The sequence below is a fragment of the Nyctereutes procyonoides genome, unplaced genomic scaffold, assembly GCF_905146905.1.
Source record: "Nyctereutes procyonoides isolate TBG_1078 unplaced genomic scaffold, NYPRO_anot_genome, whole genome shotgun sequence".
Classification (NCBI taxonomy): Eukaryota; Metazoa; Chordata; class Mammalia; order Carnivora; family Canidae; genus Nyctereutes; species Nyctereutes procyonoides.
This window is the reverse complement of record NW_026575136.1, coordinates 22,676,325-22,693,963: the sequence shown is the minus strand read 5'-3', so window position 1 is coordinate 22,693,963 and position 17,639 is coordinate 22,676,325. Positions and strand designations below refer to the sequence as shown.

The window sequence follows — 17,639 nt, the reverse complement described above, 5'->3', positions numbered from 1 at the left end:
CCATACAGTGGTACAAATGTGGGAACATGGTGTTTAGTTTACTAGGGTTGCCATAATAAAATGCCACAGACTGGCCGGCTGAAACAATGGAAATTAGATTCCTCACAGTTCTGGAGGCTGGACATGCAAAGCCAAGGAGGTAGTTGGTCCAGTAGGTTTCTTCTCGGGCCTCTCTCTGTAGCTGGAGGATGGCCACCTTCTCCCTGCTAGTGTCTCGTGTCTGTTTGCTTCTCCCTCTGCTTGTGTCTCTGCCTCTCTCTGTATGTCTCTCATGAATAAATAAATAAAATCTTTTTTTTAAAAAAACCCACGACAACAAAGTACCTCAAAGCCAAGTCTGGAGATGTCCTTTTTCAGGTTTTTACTTTAGATATCAGAGAGGGAACCCGTTCATGACACAGGCTTTGCAAATTCCAGTGGCCTCTGGCTTAGGAAATCTGATGTGGAAGAGAAAACAACAAGAACCATGGCAATCTACCCAGAATGAGGCCAGCTTCTTTTAAAATGAGTATGACATTTTGGAACTCAGGAAGCCTCGGAGAGTGAGGACAGAGCCATGGACGCCACAGCTAATCCTCTCTGGGACTCCTGGGCCCTTCCCAGACTCTGCCTAGAACATCTCCAAGTGCACAACCTCAGGTGTCCAGAGGAGCAGAGCACACCTGCACGGGGCTGGGCTCCAGAGAAGGTCAGGCCCACTGCAGGGCAGCCTGGAGGAGGCGTGGACCCCTGAGCAGCTCTAGTGCCCGACCTCTCAAACCGGACACTACTGACCCTGGGAGCGGGGCAGCTCTGTGTTAGGGACAACTGTCCTGCACACTGTAGGATGTTTAGCAGCATCTCTGGCCAATCTCACCCTCTCATCCCTCTGGCCATTTCTCACCCCCACCGTAGCTGATAGCCAGGAATACCTCTAGACATTGCCAAATATCCCCTGGGGGAGGGGCAAAAATGACCCCATGGCCATTAGCTGTGGCTCAACTCTATCCCCTCAAGAGTGACAGGAGAGGAACAGCTAGGTCATCTCAATCCGCGCTGCCCAACAGAGACCTAACACAAGCCACATATATAGTTTTTTGCACGTCCACACAGTGAGCAACGATCACCACCATTTAATTCCAGAATATTTTCATCATCCTCAAAAGAACCCCATACTCATGAACAGTCATTTCCTATTCTGCTCTCCCCCAAGCCCTTGGCAAACCTTAATTTGCTTTTGTCTTTGCAGATTTGCCTATTCTGGATATTTCATGTACATGCAATTGTACGTATGTGGATTTTGTGTGTCTGCCTCCTTTCACCTGGAATATTATTATCAAGGGTCATCCATGCCGATCATCTATCAGTACTTCCATTCTCTTTTAGGGCTGAATAAGATCACACTGTATGGACATACCACATTTATTTTAATTCATTCATCAGTTGACGGACATCTGGGCTGTTTCCACTTTGTAGCAATTTTGTGTGGACATATGTTTTTGGTTCTCTTGAGCAAATGCCCAAGAGTGGGGTTGCTAGGTGACTTTATGTCTAACTTTTTGAGGAACCACCATACTGGTTTTCAAAGCAGCTGCACCATTTTATATTCCTAAGGTAGTGTACAGGGGTGAGCCACACACATAACTTTACTTTTTTGGAAACTATATTTTGAAGTTATAAGACCTAGGTAAAGTAAGCTTTTATTTTTTGTTAATTAAATATAACCAAAATATTATTTCAATATATAATCCCTACACACAAATGGATATTTTACATCCTTTTTTTTCTGGTATTAAGTTTTCAAAATGTTACACTTATATTGTATCTCAATCTGGATGCTAACTATTCACTGGAAATGAGGTATATTCAGATTTCATGAAATTAGCAATCGAAAGAGTTAATTCACATACCCAAATTGTTCCAAACCCACTTAAAAATTTTACTGTGTAAGAAAAAATTTTACTGTGTGTATTACATGTCAGTTTTTGAATTTACATGTGAATTAATTAAAATTAAATAAAGTTTAAAATCCAGTTCCTTTAGTTGCACTAGGAACATTTCAGGTGTTCATTAGCCACAAATGGCTGATGTCTTCTGGATTGGACATCTCAGCTCTAAGTTATTTTTGTTACAATTGTGATTTTTAAAAAGCATACTGCTCCAGGCCTCAACCTGGGTTTCTTTTTTTTTGCTCTCCTACAACTGATTCGATGACAAATTATAATTTTCCTTTTATTAAAAAAAATTAAGTTTTCTTTTTCAGAGTAGTTTTTGGCAAAATTGAGCAAAAGATAGAGAGAGTTCCCATATACCTCCTGCCCCTACACAAGCACAGCCTCCCCCACTATCAACATCCCCCACCAGCATGGCTGGTTATGATCGATGAACCTCCACGGACACATCATTATCACCAGAGTCCATGGTTTACATTAGGGTTCACTCTTGGTGAAATCTGATGTGGATTTGGACAAATTCTGTGGGTTTGGACAAATGTATAGTGACATGCACCCACCATTATGGTGTGTTGTTCTTTTTTTTTTTTTTTTTTTTTTTTTTGAGAGAGAGAGAGAGCGGAGGGAGAGGGAGAGAGAAAAATCTTAAGCAGGCTCTATGCCCAGTGTGGAGCCAGACATGGGACTCGATCTCACGATTCAGAGATCATGACCTGAGTTGAAATTAAGAGTTGGACGCTTAACCGACTAAGCCACCCAAGTGTCCCTGTGGTTCTATTTTTTTTTTTTTCCTGTGGTTCTATTTTTAAAAGAAAGGGCTGCTTCCTGTATCTCCTATATTTCTGGCCGTGGTCTACCAGTTTGGAACAAGTGGGAAACAGTAGCAATTGTCACCCCAGGAGCCCCTCCAGCCTCCCAGCCTTAACCCCAATAGGCTCTACTTTCAAGGCCAAGTTCTAAGGCAGCCCCCCACTGCCAGAGCCTTGCGTCCCAGTTGGCATCCTGGCAGCCCTGCTGCTTGTTGGGCAGGCTCCACTGTGTCTCTTATATCACTTTAAAAACAACATGCCACCCCGCCCCTGAGCCATCTATCAGGTTACCGTCAGGACAAAAGGGGACACATTCCAGTTGTCTTTGAGGTCACAGGTTATTGGGCTTGGGAAATCAGATGTGGAATAGAAAGCTGGAGGGGAGAGGGCCTGCATTTCCCTTAAAAGTGAGTTTTCATCATAAAACATCAAAGGGCTTAGGTCTGAAGGTCAAGATTCAGCATCAGCATCTGCCCAGAGGCAGGGAATCTATGGCCCCTTCCCTCAAGGATTTTGGGCTTGTGTGGGATAGTGCTTCTCATGCTCCCACATGCGTGCCGGTCACCTGGGAGGTTGTTGGAAAGCAGCTTCTCATTCACCAGGTCTAGGAAAGGGCCTGGGATCCTACACTTCCAGTAAGTTCCCAGGGATTTCCAGTGAGCACACTTTGAGCAACCAAGGCTTCCTCCAGAAAGTATTCAATGTGCCCTGGCCTTCCCTTCCACCCTCCCCCATCACACTCAACTGCCCAGTAGTTAATAATAGCTGATGTTTATTGAGTTTAAATATGTGCCAGGCACTGTGCTAAGACCTCAGTAGGTTAGCTTATTTAATTATCTCAACAACCCAACCAGATAAATCCTGTGGCTATCTGGGCTCTGGGTTGGGAAGTGGTGCAGCCGGGCTTTGAACAGAGTCTGCTTGACTCCAGGCCCTCCGCCCTCACCACGTTACATAGCCCCCTAATTCCATTTTATTTTATTTTTTAAATTGGTTTTATTTATTTGAGAGAGAGAGAGAGAAAAAACACAAGCAGGGGAGGGGGGCAGCAGGCAGAGGGAGAGGGAGCAGCAGACTCCCCGCTGAGCAGGGAGCCTGATGTGGGACTCGATCCCAGGACATGGATCATGACCTGAGCTGAAGGCAGGTGCTTACCCGACTGAGCCACCCATGCGCCCCCTCATTCCATTTTAGGTCTGAGTTCCTTAACTGTCTTTAGGACAAAAATAAACTCTGATAACTGTAGCTGCCTCTGGTGAAGGGGACTGAGTAGGTGGCAGGGGTAGGAAGGACACTTGTCACTCATACCCTTTCCTCATGTACCTTGTGAGGGTCTTACTGTGTGTGTGTGTGTGTGTGTGTGTGTGTGTGTGTGTGTGTATGACCTACTCACATAAAGTAAAGAATAGTTGGGGGAAAAAAATAAGCCCATGGCCTTCACAGTCAGAACCATACATCAATATAGGGTCAGTATCAGGCCAGTTCCCAGGGCAAGGGGGTCAGATATCTTTCTCCAAATTGGGCCTCCAACATCATTGGTGCGATGGTGAAGGTTCTTCAGGCTCCGGCCATCGCCTTCCCACCCTCGGGGAATGTAGGCAATATCCTCTCCTAAGACACTCCCCACATGTGGCTGCAGCAATCTTCCTGAAACCTGAATCTGGGACTATCTTTCCCTTGTTTAAAAGGACAACACTTTCCCAGCCCAGGCCAAACCTTGCTGAACCTCTCTCTACGGGACTAAATCTGAATGCTTTGCACAACACATATGGCTCTCCATCTCCAGCCTGTAGGCTCTTTCTCCTTTTTTAAGATTTTATTTATTTATTCATGAGAATCAGAGAGAGAGAGAGAGAGAGAGAGAGGCAGAGACACAGGCAGAGGGAGAAGCGGGCTCCCTCCAGGGAGCCCGATGCAGGACTCTGATCCCAGGACCCCAGAATCACTGCCTGAGCCAAAGGCAGACATTCAACCACTGAGCCACCCAGGCTTCCCCAGCCTGTAGGCTCTTGCCACTGTCTCCTTGCCACCCTGCCCTTTCCACAAACCCACACTCTCATCATTCCAGATAACTGGGGGTTCTCTGCCCCACTGTCTTATTCGTGCTGTTTCCTTGAGCTGCCCTCCTGATGGAGCATTTGCTGACCACCCTTAACCTTCTCTGCCTCCTTACACAGAAAGTAAATTCCAAGAAGACAGTCCTTGGCTGCTCATGCTCTTTTCCCAGCGGCTATGATGAGGCCTGGCACATGGAGAACTTTCCATAAGTGTTTGCTGAATAAAGGAATGAAAGAATTAAGGCATGGCAATGCAGAGGCAGCAAATAAATAGATTCTGGATCTTTCCCTCATATGTTTGTCCCTTCCCCTCTCCCTGAAGGGGAATTGATTTCTCCCATAACATTTTTTAAAAAGATTTTATTTATTATGTGAGAGAGTGTACACAATAGAGAGCAAGAGCGAGCACCGGGGAGGAGCAGAGGGGAAGCTGAGCAGGGAGCCCAACACGGGGTTCTATCCCAGGACCCCAGGATCGTGACCTGAGACATGGGGCTCGATCCCAGGACCCCAGGATCGTGACCTGAGACGTGGGGCTCGATCCCAGGACCCCAGGATCATGACCTGAGACACGGGGTTCGATCCCAGGACCCCAGGATCATGACCTGAGCCAAAGGCAGACACTTATCGGACTGAGCCACCCAGGCACCCTCCCCCATCATGCTTTATTCCTACCTCTCTGCTAGCCTGTTTGCTTGCTCAGCTGGGCTGCTACCCCGTAGGCACGTGGAGGCAGACTCTGGGTCTGATTCATCTGTAAATGTCCAGAGCAAACACAGTGCCTGTCACCATGATCTGTTCAACTGAATTAAATCTCATTAAAGAGGCAAGACAAACATGAAAAATCACATTCCCCCACCCCTTCCGATGTGCTGCCTCCACCGCAGTTGCAGAGCTGAGGAGCCGGGTGGGGGTGGGCGGGAGGTAAAATTGCAAATTTTGTAAGTTCCCCTTTCTGCTGATGCTTGAAAAATTATCTTTCTGAGTCAGCATAGGTATTTTGATACTGCCTTGAGATTCGGGCATGTGTGTGTGTGTGTGTGTGTGTGTGTGTTTAAGTGATGGCTTAAAAACAAGTGCTTTCACATTTACCATCAAACTGATGGTGTTGGGAGGGAAAATAATCATCCTGAGAACCGCTTAGTACTTCATCTGTTACATTTCTTTTTTTAATATTTTATTTATTTATTCACGAGAGACACAGAGAGAGAGGGGCAGAGACATAGGCAGAGGGGGTAGCAGGCTCCATGCAGGGAGCCCGATGCGGTACTAGATCCCAGGACCCCAGAATCACGACCTGGGCTGAAGGCAGATGCTCAACCACTGAGCCCCCAGGTGGCCCCATCTGTTATACTTCTAGCTCATCTGACGACACACATAAGGAATTTCCCAGTCCCTGCCTCTCCCTCAGCAGGTGGGAGCGCATCCAGCTCAGGCCTGGGCCGGTCCCCGTAAGGACATCCTCAAGCGGCTGGCACCCATCAGAGGGTCCAGAAGCCAGGCAGCGATGAGGGCTGGACGTTTGGTTGTACTGAATTCCCTTCTCCCAACAGGCCGCTTGGCACAGAAGCAAGCAGAACCTCCAAGCGAGAGCCAGCCTTCCCATAAGATCCTGCAGCTAGGACTTTGTTCTAAACCTCACGTGCACACTATCCCATCAAGTGACAAAGTGTCACTGCTGAGCAAACTGAGGACTGTGTGGGAGGGAAGGCCCATAGGACAGGCTGGGAAAGGAATGGGATGCTGTTGAGGGTTGAAAATTGTCCCCCCAAATTTATGTCCACCTGGAACCTCAGAATGTGACCGTATTTGGAACTGGGGTTTTTGTGGATGTAAAAAGATGAGGTCACAAAACAGGAAGGATTCTTCCCTATAGCCTTCAGAGGGAGCATGGCCCCGGGGACATCTTGATTTCCAGCCTGTGGCCTCTAGATCCCAGAAAATAATGTGTGTTGTTCTAAGTCACCCGGTTGGTGGTCATTTGTCTCTGTAGCTCCAGGAAATGAACACGGTTGCCAACAGTGTGTGCAGGGATATGTCAGGAAGAAAAATGTCTGTTTTTCCATTTCTGCCTCCTGGGTCCACTTCCAAAGTAGCTCAGGAGACCGGGGTTGCCTCAAGGGTGAGGTGAAGATGGCCATAAGGGTTGTGGAGAAGAAAGCAAACAGATGGAAAGAAAAAGGTGTCTGTTCTTATTTTTGTCGAGGCAGGACAAGAATTTTTAGTTGGATTTTGTTGAGAGAGGGGTTTTTCTAAACTCCTTTCCTCTTATTAGGCCAGGGAGCCTTATGTCTGCACGATCAGTGGGAGTGCGTGAGGGTCTCGACAAGAGTACGCTGCCCTTGGCAAAGGCCCTTGGAGATGCTGGGACAAACAAAGCTGACAGAGTCAGGGTCTCGAGGGGCACATCATCCAGGCTTCACGTCTCCTGGCGTCAGGATCGGGCTAGCACGAGATAGGGAAACAGCGAGAACAGATCTTTCCCCTGCTTCCACTCTGGGACAGGGGGAGTAGCCCACCACCCACCTACCAGCGTGGACGACTCAGACGCCAGCTCCCACCTGGCCCAGCAGAACCAAGGGCCCGGGCATCCTTAAAGGGATGGTCAAGTGATTGGCTCAGAGGCAGGCCTAGGCAGAGAGAAAGCTGTGACTCCCCACACAGCCCTCAAATTCCTATATGTGATTGAGAGCTCAAGAGGAAGACAAGGTCAAAAAAAAAAAAAAAAAAAAAAGAGGAAAACAAGGTCAGTTCCAGGGGAAAAAAAATAATAATACAGGGCTTGCATTTCCTCGTGCCTATGGGAAGAAATATATGAATTTGCAAGCCGTCATCAGTGCAAATATCAGCTCAGCATATTTTCTGCTCTCCTGGTTCAAATCACTGCATTGAACCCCAGACATTGTCTTTCTCTTGGGTCTGCCAGTATTTCCCTAACAACTTCAGCTTCCTGAAACTTCTCTCTGAATCATTCTGTTTCCTCCCCGCTACAAGGAGAGAGGTGATTTTGACGGCTCCGTGAATTTCTGGTCCTATCACCACATTCCTCCTTGCCCTCCACCCAGCCTTTGATCCCCTTCATCTTCACAGTGCGGAGGCTTTCAACCTGACCCTTCCAGCACACGGTGTAACTGTACAACTCTGTGCCCATGGCACGTGGACGTGGCCCCCTTCAGTGCCTGGCCCCCACTGGTGCACACGTACCGATGTCTTCCCGGCAGCCTGAATTTGGAACTTCAGTCACTCATGGTAGAAACAAGAGGTGCTTCTAGCTCTCTGCTCTCTCTCTCCTCAAAAAAGAGCAGTTGGAAAAAAAAAAAAAAAAAAAAGCAGCTGGCTTCGGTTTAGATCAAAAGAAGACTGAGGCCGAGCAAGCAACAAATGATTAGAGACAAAGAAGACTTAAATTTTAGAAGAATATATATATTAACCAAAGCACAGGCCCCTCGAGCAACTTTTCAGGTAGCAAATCATCTCAACAGAGACTGAGAAGAGAACCCTACTCCGAAGAGGCAAAATTTTCCTGCCTGTGTTGGCAAAGAAGCTGGTCCAAGAACAAATGCGATGGATTTCACTCATTCGGCCTATTTTTTGAGCACCTGCTGGGTGCCTTGCACCAAGGTGAATAAGACGCCCTGGGAAATTTTGCTTCTCCTGCTGAACGAGGCTGTCTCTGAATCTAATCAGGGAGCTGTATTGCCTGCTGGGTCTCTATACTATCCTTCTAGAACTGAACTTTCTGGAGGGACATTCTCGAACCAGAAGCCAAACGTGAGCACAGAGCTATCCTGCTGCTTACTATAAGAGACAGATGGAAGGGAAGGGACTCTTCAGGCCCCAGGCTTGCATTTTCTCATTTTTGGCAATGATTATCCAAGACAAGTGACCTGCCCATGTTTACGTTTATATTCAGATTTTCCAAGCGCCAAATGCCGTCACTGGTGTGCATCACGAAGCCACGCTGAACAGGCAGGGTAGGAGCGTAGTAACCATGACAGGTATTTCCTGTTTCTAAAGTTGACAAGAACTTGCTTTGTACCATGTATTATTGTCGGTGGAGTACAGTAATTGCTACTACGCTGGTTTTGATTTTGCTCACAAATTCTAGAAACTGTGAAGAGAGAGACTGATTTGAAAATGCGCTCCTAGAACCTGACTAAGGGTTAATCCCCCCCTGTTATCCAACCTGCAATCTACTTAGAAATTTCAGGCTGTGGGAAGTAAACCCCACGACTCACCCCCAACTCCAGACCCAGGGCAGGAATTCAGTCCGTGGCCCCGTGGGCTCCGAGGAGGAGATCGCTGGGCTCCAGGGGGCCTGGAAGCCCCGAAGTGATTTGCAAAGTTGTGTAGGTAAAACAAGATTTGGGGGAAGAGCCCATAACTATTCTCAACTGCAAAAAGGCTGAGCAGATTTGGGGACCGACAGCCCCTGACCCGAAGGCTTTCATTGGCTTGGACTGGGCCTGGGAGGCTCTGGAGCTCTGCAGGGTGGGGATCGGGAGCCGTCCGCCGGCGCAGTGCAGCCTGCTGGATGCACAAGGCCTTCACAGCAGGGAGGGAGAGACAGCAGCGTGGGGTTGGGGGGCAGGACGAGAATGAGGACATGGGGCCCCACGGTGCCCAGCCCACCCTCTCCTTCCTGGCCTTCTCTGGGGTCCCCACAGGCTCCTTCTGGGCCGGGTACGTGGGTATGATGACAGGCTGCGTCTTTCTCTCTAATAGTTCTAGTTCATAGAGAGGATTGGGTCTGGAAGCCTTAGGAGTCCAAGAGAAATCTGCTCCAAGGAGGAGGTGAGCCTTAAGGCCCATTCCAGTGTTTGTGTTGGTTACATGGCAGCGGGACACAGAACACCAGGGCCGTCGGGGCCAAGAGATGCTCTGCAGCCTCTCACTTTCCTGCGGAAGAAATAGCCTCCGAGAGCCCCGGTGACTTCTCCAAAGCCACTTTCCACGGCGCAGCAGCTCCAGGACCAGAGCCCCAGGGTTCCTGAGGCTCACTCCTCAACCTACCACCGATTCCCCTTTCCTGGAACCTACTGGTCCAATCCCAGTCTCTCCAAGACAGCAGCAAACCAAGAGACTACTCAGCAAAGGAATCCGAGAAAAATCGCCGGCCTTCCCAATTCTGTTTTCCTTATGTTTGCGTATCTCCCCACCAACTTCCCCATGCACACGGGGAAGGATGAAGGCTGCTTTTCGGACCCATTGGGTGCATGCCATCTAGGTCCTCTCGTGTGCTGGGGTAGCTGGTATATTTGTCCTTAACTTTATACAACCCAAAGTCCCACTGGTGGGCTTTGCTATGGCATTTTACAGACGTTAGCTACATCAACATACGTAAAGCACTTAGAATAGTATCTGCCCCCCGTGAAGGGCTACACTGGGTTTAGGGATTGGTAGTAGTAATGGCACTTCCCCCCACTTGCTCTGCTCACAAGCTAACGGTCCTTCCCTGACACCGTGTTTCCAGGCAAAGATTCCACTGACCTCACAAGAGGCCCTCAGCCCCAGGAAAGGACATTTATCCTGGGGACCCAGGCCTCTCCCAATAAGGGATCAAATTGACATTTAACAGACTCTACCACTTTTCCAAGAAATCAGGACCGATTGTAAAGCCAGCTGGCTGAAGATTTCTTGTCTCCTGGGGAGAGTGGAATGAAGAGGGGCAGGTCAAGTGACAGGGGTGTTCAGGATCAGGTTTCAGGGTGAAGATTTTAGACGAGTGTCCTCCACTTTCTTCTCTATTATTTTACCCTTCAAAACCTTTAAGTGACGCTCCTTTCTGGGCCACCCGGCAACTCCTAAAAATAAACTCAAGTTCCTAAAATATTCTAGTTTGCCTGGAAGCTTGCATTGGCCGGGCAGCCAGGCGATTTCAGTGTTGCCGCCACAGGTGGTATGGATTTGCTCTGTCGGATGACAAATGACTGAATAGCTACGGCCTAGTGAGGGCTCAGCAGATATTGAGGAAAGGTGAGCCGTGGGGCGAGGCTGCAGCACCCAGGATGGCTGGGAGTGGGGAAGGTCCTGCCTAAAGATTCCTGGAACCACGGCGGGGGGAGGGGGATTGATGATGTGCAGACAACTGGCAAAGAACATGGTGCTATTTATGACTAGTCCAGATAAGGAAGAAAGAACATTCAAAGAACATTTAAAAGGAAACAAGAGTTAGAGAAAGAAAATTACAGCCCCCGCCCTGCCAGCCAGAGCACACATCAGGCTCTGGCAGTGTTCCCAGTTAAAGCAAGGATCTAAGTGGCTCGACACCCCCCCCTCCCCCCGCCCCCCATGGTTGTATTTGGCCTTTAGAACCTTGGCCTCTCCTTTGATGATCTATCTTCTCACATTTCCCCATTCTCCCTCCCTCCCTCAACTTCAAGTTCACCTTGCCTCAGGCCGGTTTGATCCCCTGGCATTTGGACCAGTCCCTTGAGTCCCCTTTCCAGGAACCACCCCCCTTGCCCTTTGTGACATTGGCCATCAGACTAATCTCTACCTAAAGCCACCCAAAGCCACCCACATGCCTCCAGAAGGTCTCCAGGGCCAACCTCATAGGACTTTTTCTTCATCCCCCGGCAGTATATTTTCCTCTCGTATCCATTAGGAGTGCTTTTAGCTGCAGTTAACGGCATAACCAACTACCGGCCTCAGATACAGAATCTTTGCTGTTCACTTGACCAGAAGTCTGGGTAGAAGGTGTCAGTGTTCTTCCAGTGGCTCAAAGATGCCAGCAAGCTCCCGAGTCTGTTCCCTCATTCTGCTCCACCAGCCACAGTGTGTTGGCTTTCATTTTTGTGTGACTGTTGCCTCTTGACCAGAAGATGACAGCTCAGCCCCAGGTGGCACATTTCCATTACAGGAGGAAGGATGAGGGTAGGCAAGGTACCTGCCATATCTGTGCCTTCTCCAAGGAAAGCAAAGCCTCCTTAGAAGTCCGTTAGCAGAATTCTCCTTGTGTCTCATTAGCAAGAACTGACCTTTGTCCCCATCTAGCAATGGGAGGGTATGTGGTCTTCCAGCTTTTTTGGTTGGAGGTCTCAAGGGAGAAGGGGGCTGGGGTGCTGTTGAGTTAGTCAACCATGGTGCCTACCACATCTGCCACACTCTGCTCAGTAGAGAGGTTTCCTGAGATTTCAGAGAAATGTTCAAGAACTATCTAAAAGTTGATATAAGTAACATAAAGGTGCAACGTCTGGGGGCACCTGAGTGGAGGAGTAAGTTAAGCATCTGACTCTTGACTTCAGGTCACGATCTCATGGGTTGTGAGATGGAGCCCCACGTAGGGCTCTGTGCTCAGCGGGGAATCTCTCTCCCTCTCCCTCTGTCCCTCTCCCCATCCCCAGCCCCATCCCACACACTGTCTCTTAAAAAAAAAAAAAGAGAGAGAGAGAGTGCAACATCTGGTTTTTGTACTGTGGGGATTGCACCCGTGGAGTAGGAGAGGAGAATTCGGTGGTGACCTTGTTTCCTCTCCCGGAGCAGCACTGATAGCTAAAATCCATCCATTTGGCTGTTGGCTCAACTTGTCAAGAATTGTTATTTATCTTTTCCATGTACATCTTGTCTCTTCAGCTGGATTATAAGCTATTTGAGAAGAGGGATCTTATCTCATACCACCTTCTATTGTTAGTGACTCAAATTAGTCTCATGCACTTTGTTGGCATTTAGGATGCTCTCGTTAATGAAGAGGAGTGTAACCTTGCACACCATGGGGTGTGTGAAGAGATGACACACCTTTCCGTGGAATCCATGACAGACATACTTAGGAGGCCAAAGTTTTGCAAAGGCCAACAAATGAAACAATGTGTTTGTAGAGTCAGAGGCATGTCAATAGAAAGGGGATTGGAAAGTGCAGCGCAAGCAGAGGGTAGGCTTTCAAGGCCGGTGCTGCTTTCAAAAACAGGTTTGGAAGTGTTACTAAATTCGGTTCAAATGTGTTCACTTGAACCTTGTATTCATTCATATGTTTATTCATTCAGCAAAATTAATGGAACCCCTACTATGGGCTACTAAAGTTCTGGAAACTCAGAAATGAGTAACAGAGTCCCTCCCCTTAGAGCCCGTGAGGAAGCTGACAGATAAACAAGTGGTCATGTTGCAGAACAGGGACCATTACAATCTTCTACCCAAAGTGTCTGAGGAGCCCAGAAATGCTGGCTTTCAAATTAAAGGGGAGTTCCCAGCCTTTGGGTGGTGTTTGCTTTAACTTCTCTTGTTAGGAACCTTGAGCTGGAAAGGGCTTTATAGCCAGAAAGACTCAGCTTTAAGGCCTGGTTCTGCCACTGGCTCCGGGACCTTGGGGAGCTTTCTAACCCCTGCACATCAGCGACCTCATGTGTCAGTTCTCAATTTACAGCCTCTCAGTCCTCATGCACCCTTCAATGTAGGCTTACTGGGAACAGAATTTTATTAACCATTTCTCTGAGCTAGTAAGCCCGGTGTAAAGCGCTCTCAGCAGAGTGTAAAGCGTTCTCAACAGAGGGCGCCGGAAAGACACTGCAGGAGGAGGACAATCCTTGGCATTTTGAGCATGGTGTGTGTGTGTGTGTGTGTGTGTGTGTGTGTGTGTGTGTGTGTGTGTTTGTGTGTGTATGTGTGTTTGTCCACCCCACAGAACCTGCTCCAACCACAGGGCTCAGAACATGCCCCATCTGCAGCCTTCTAGCCTTTCTACTCAGACACCAGAGCTCTGCTGGCCTCCTCTCTGAAGGGCCCCTGTCTGCACCAACATCCAGACTCCCGTGGCCCCAGATACGCAGGGCTGTCACTCCCTGTCCCTACTCCCACCACATGTAGCCCAGCCCATGCACTCTGAAGGCCCCAGCCTCTGCCCCTGCCAGTGTCTGGACTCCTGCTGCACGCTCACGCACCGGGTGCTGACTGGCTGCTCCCTGCCTGCATGTGGAAGGGCGATCCGTTGCTCACCCAGCAATTCCAGGCCAACCCTGGCCTGGCTAACCCAGTGAACAGCTCTGTCATCTGGTGGCCTGTTTACACCTTCTCCAGCTAGGTCTGAGCACCTCGCAAGCTGTCCTTCCTTGGTACTCTCCCTCCCCTTAGAGTACAGTAGGGTTTCCTTGTATTGTACTGTCACCCTTCTACGTAGCTAACCATTATTTATATTCAACTTCCTTTACTTGATGTACTGTGTGGTTGCTGTCTCCTGATTGGAGTCAGGCTATTCAGGAAGAGATGATTGAGATGATAGCATCAGTATTTCAGATTTACTCGGCCAACTCAATGAGAAAGGCTAGCCTCTGCTAATCGGTGTGGCTCAGTTTCTCTTTGTCCTAGCCGCTTCTTTCTTTTTGCAGAGAACAAGGCAAAGTTCGGTGGGATTGGAGGGGATGATACGGACAAAAGTGTGGTTAACCTTGGAGGAGGAGACAGAGGGTCAGAGAGGCCCACGACATTACTTGGGGTCACATATACAATACTGCACTGAACTGAACTCAGGGGCCCAGTCCTCGGAGCCCACCCTTCATGCACCACACTGGGCCTCCTTCTGGAGCCTCAGATGTTTCCCTTCTTTCCACCTGAATGAGAACAGTTTTCTGACTCACAGAACTTCCTGAGTCCCAGCACTCAGTCAATAATGAGACTAGCCGAGCAGCCAGAGAATCATTTATTGGAGTTCTTTCATAATGACTTCACCGAGAGATCTCCTCCTAAAAGAAAGGCCTGACTCACTTGAAAAGTGTGAGTCTGTGGTTTCCCTCTCTCTCTGAGTCAGCCTTTGAATGACACCCAAGGAGCCTGCCCCTGGAGTCTCAGTCTTGACAAGTACATACTGGGCTGTTAAAGTCTCCATTTTCAGAAAATTCCATTGTTTCAGATCAGATTTATGGGATTTCACATCAGCAGCACACCTTTGATGTGGTTTGTTGGACATCATTTCCGAAAAGCCAGCAGTCTTATGTTTCCTGGGTGCTTAGAATAGAACTTGGTGCGTAGTAGATGCTCAGTAAATGCTTGTCAAGGGGATGAATTTATATGGATTTGCCATACTTTTTTTTTTTTTTTTTACATATGTGGGGCTTCACTAGGCTAAGGTGGGATTTTATTTTAAAAGCAAGAGGGGAGAGGAGAGAGTATACCTTAATAGGAACATGACTGTTTTGGAAACCAAGGCATAATACCATGGATATGCTGATATATTCCAGTGACCAGACTCACTCTGATCAGAACTTATTTGTCCTGTGACTCACCCTCTCCAGAGGCTAGTGTCTGCTAAGTGTCAGCCTCTAACTCTGTTGTTTGGTAAAAGGCAATAATGGGTGGGTAACATGCCGATAAGTAACATAGTGGCTTTTTAACTGGAGCCCTTTGGAAAAAAATTGTCCGGTGCCTGCCAGAGAATTCTACACAAGGCAGCTACTCCATAAATGTCTGTTGGCGCTGATGATAATGCAATGATGACAAGATCTTAAAATAAAGGACTGACATAGGCGGTGGAAATTCTGGCCAGGGAAGAAGGCTCAGGAGAGGGTCGCAGTGTTTTGAACTGGACAGTCTTTCCTCATTTCTCAAATCATGACCAGGAACCTGCTCACACTTTCTATGCTTAATATTTCATTATATTTGTACTACAGCTCATTAGGAAAAAAATGATCCAAAAAAGCAGATGAAAGAGGATTCTCTATATGTGTTATAGATGTTCACAGATCGAGGTGAAACCATATACAGCTTAAAACTCCTTGACACTAAAACAAAAACAAAAAACCCACCCTTGTTTCTTATTTCACAGAAGCTATCTTCCTTGTTTTCCTTTTTCTATGATGGGGATATAGAAAGAGAGTACAGTGATGCCTGGGTGGCTCCGTCAATTAAGTGTCTGCCTTCAGCTCAGGTCATAATCACGGGGTTCTGGGATGGAGCCCCAACTTGGGCTCCCTGCTCAGTGGGGAGCCTGCTTCTCCCTCCCCCCGGCCCTTCTCATACTCTCTCTTGCATAAATAAATAAATAAATAAATAAATAAATAAATAAATAAATAACCAAATAAATAAATACAATCTTGTTTAAAAGAGAAAGTAAATATATTTTTCTTTTTAGAAACACCAGGATGTGAACCAGTAGTGCCCCCTGCTGTGGTTTAAAAGTCCCCCCCCCCCCCCCCGCTTTTTAAGTAAGTTTTCCCAATGTCAGGATCTGATGGAAGTCCCAAGCCCTTAAGATTGAGAGGTCTAATGGGTGACATTGGGTTGAGCTGTCCGAACTGGTGCGTGGTTCATTCAGTCCTTTCAACAGGTGCTTGTGGCACAGCTGCTGGGCGCTAATTGCTATAACAGGCCTTGAACACAACCTAGAATGGGAGATCCTTCTGGATGGGTGGGCATATTGCCCGTGTGTATCTCCATCCCCTGGGACGCCCCCTAGTACACAGCAGGCATTCAATAAATGTTTGTTTAGTCGACGAATGGCCCCAGCCCTCACAGAGGTTATAGTGCAGGAAATTATACTAAATTTCTTCTTGTTCATTTAGCACTTGTGTGCCAAGAAGATCAGAATTCAATGAACACCGGGGTAGCTTTAAGGAGAAGATGAGAGGGGAATCACTGGTGGCAGCAGGCAGCCTTGGGTGGGGGGTGCGGTACAGAGGAAGGTGTGGCCATGCTGTTGTCCTGTTTCCCCTGGCAATATGGAAAGGCATTGACTGCAGGGCCAGAAGACCAAGATTCTCTCGTGTGATTTATGGGAATGAGCCTCAGGACTTGGAGCCACACTGTGCACAGGAACATCCCAGGTCTGCTTTGTCATATCCTGGGGGGCTCGGCCTCCTCCCCTCTGTAAGCCCAATGATCGGTTTCTGCACATTTGAAGGGGGCTGCTCCAAAGCAGGGGTCTTGGGGGCAGAGATGGAGGTACTTGCCAAAATTTAGCAGCAATTCCCCTTTTTGGTGGCTGGGCATAAGTTTGATGTGTGTTGAAAGAATCGATGAGCTAAAAGTTTTAAGAGACAAGAATGTGGTCCAAGATCCTATTGCTTCCTTAAACAACAGCTGATGTCCCAGAACAGCCAGGGTTTACTCCTCACAGTGTGAGCTTCCTTCCTTGCTTCTTTTCTCCATCCCTTTTTATCTTTCTATCTGTGTCTCTCTTCCCCTGAATCTTCTACTTCTCAACGGACAGGTTCTGCCTGCCACAGGGCATTTGTTTTAAAGTGGAAGAGGCATTCTAGGATTTTATAACCTTCCCAGGGCAGAAATAATTGGCAGTGCTGGTGGCCAGACATAACCCTGTGACTTCGTTAGAGGCAGGCTCAAGGGAGAGGCTATTCTCTGTTCTTTAGTAACATAATTAACCAGCAAGCCTGTCATATTTTGGGGACAAAGGTTGTTCGTTGCTACCTTACAAGCACTGTATATTCCATTTGTTATGATCATGTGAAACGTACCTTTCTGGAGAGATGCACACAAGCTCTGGTGACTTATTTGATCAAAATAGTTTACATTCAGGGCACCTGGGTGGCTCAATCAGTGAAGCATCTGCCTTTGGCTCAGGTCGTGATCCTGGGGTCCTGGGATCGAGCCCTGGGTTGGGCTCCATTCTCAGCAGGGAGTTTACTTCTCCCTCTGCCTCTGCTTGTGCTCTCTTGCTTGCTCTCTGTCAGATAAATAAGTAAAATCTATCAAAAAAAAGTTTATATTCAATTTATTTCCATCTTTTTTTCCTGAGAGAGAGACAAGAAAGCATTAAATGGGGGCGCCTGGGTGGCTCAGTTGGTTAAGTGTCTGCTGTCAGCTTGGGTCACGATCCCAGGGTCCTGGGTTTGAGGCCCGCATGAGGAGCCTGCTTCTCTCTCTCTCCCTCTGCTGCTGCCCCTGCTTGTGCTTTCTCT

The 17,639-nt window shown here is 48.0% G+C and overlaps 1 protein-coding gene across 3 annotated transcripts in view; it reads left to right on the top strand.

Moving 5' to 3' along the window:
* LOC129495573 (alpha-protein kinase 2-like) overlaps window positions 1-17,639 on the top strand; it is a 117,666-nt gene that overhangs the window by 59,387 nt on the left and 40,640 nt on the right. The window lies entirely within an intron of this gene.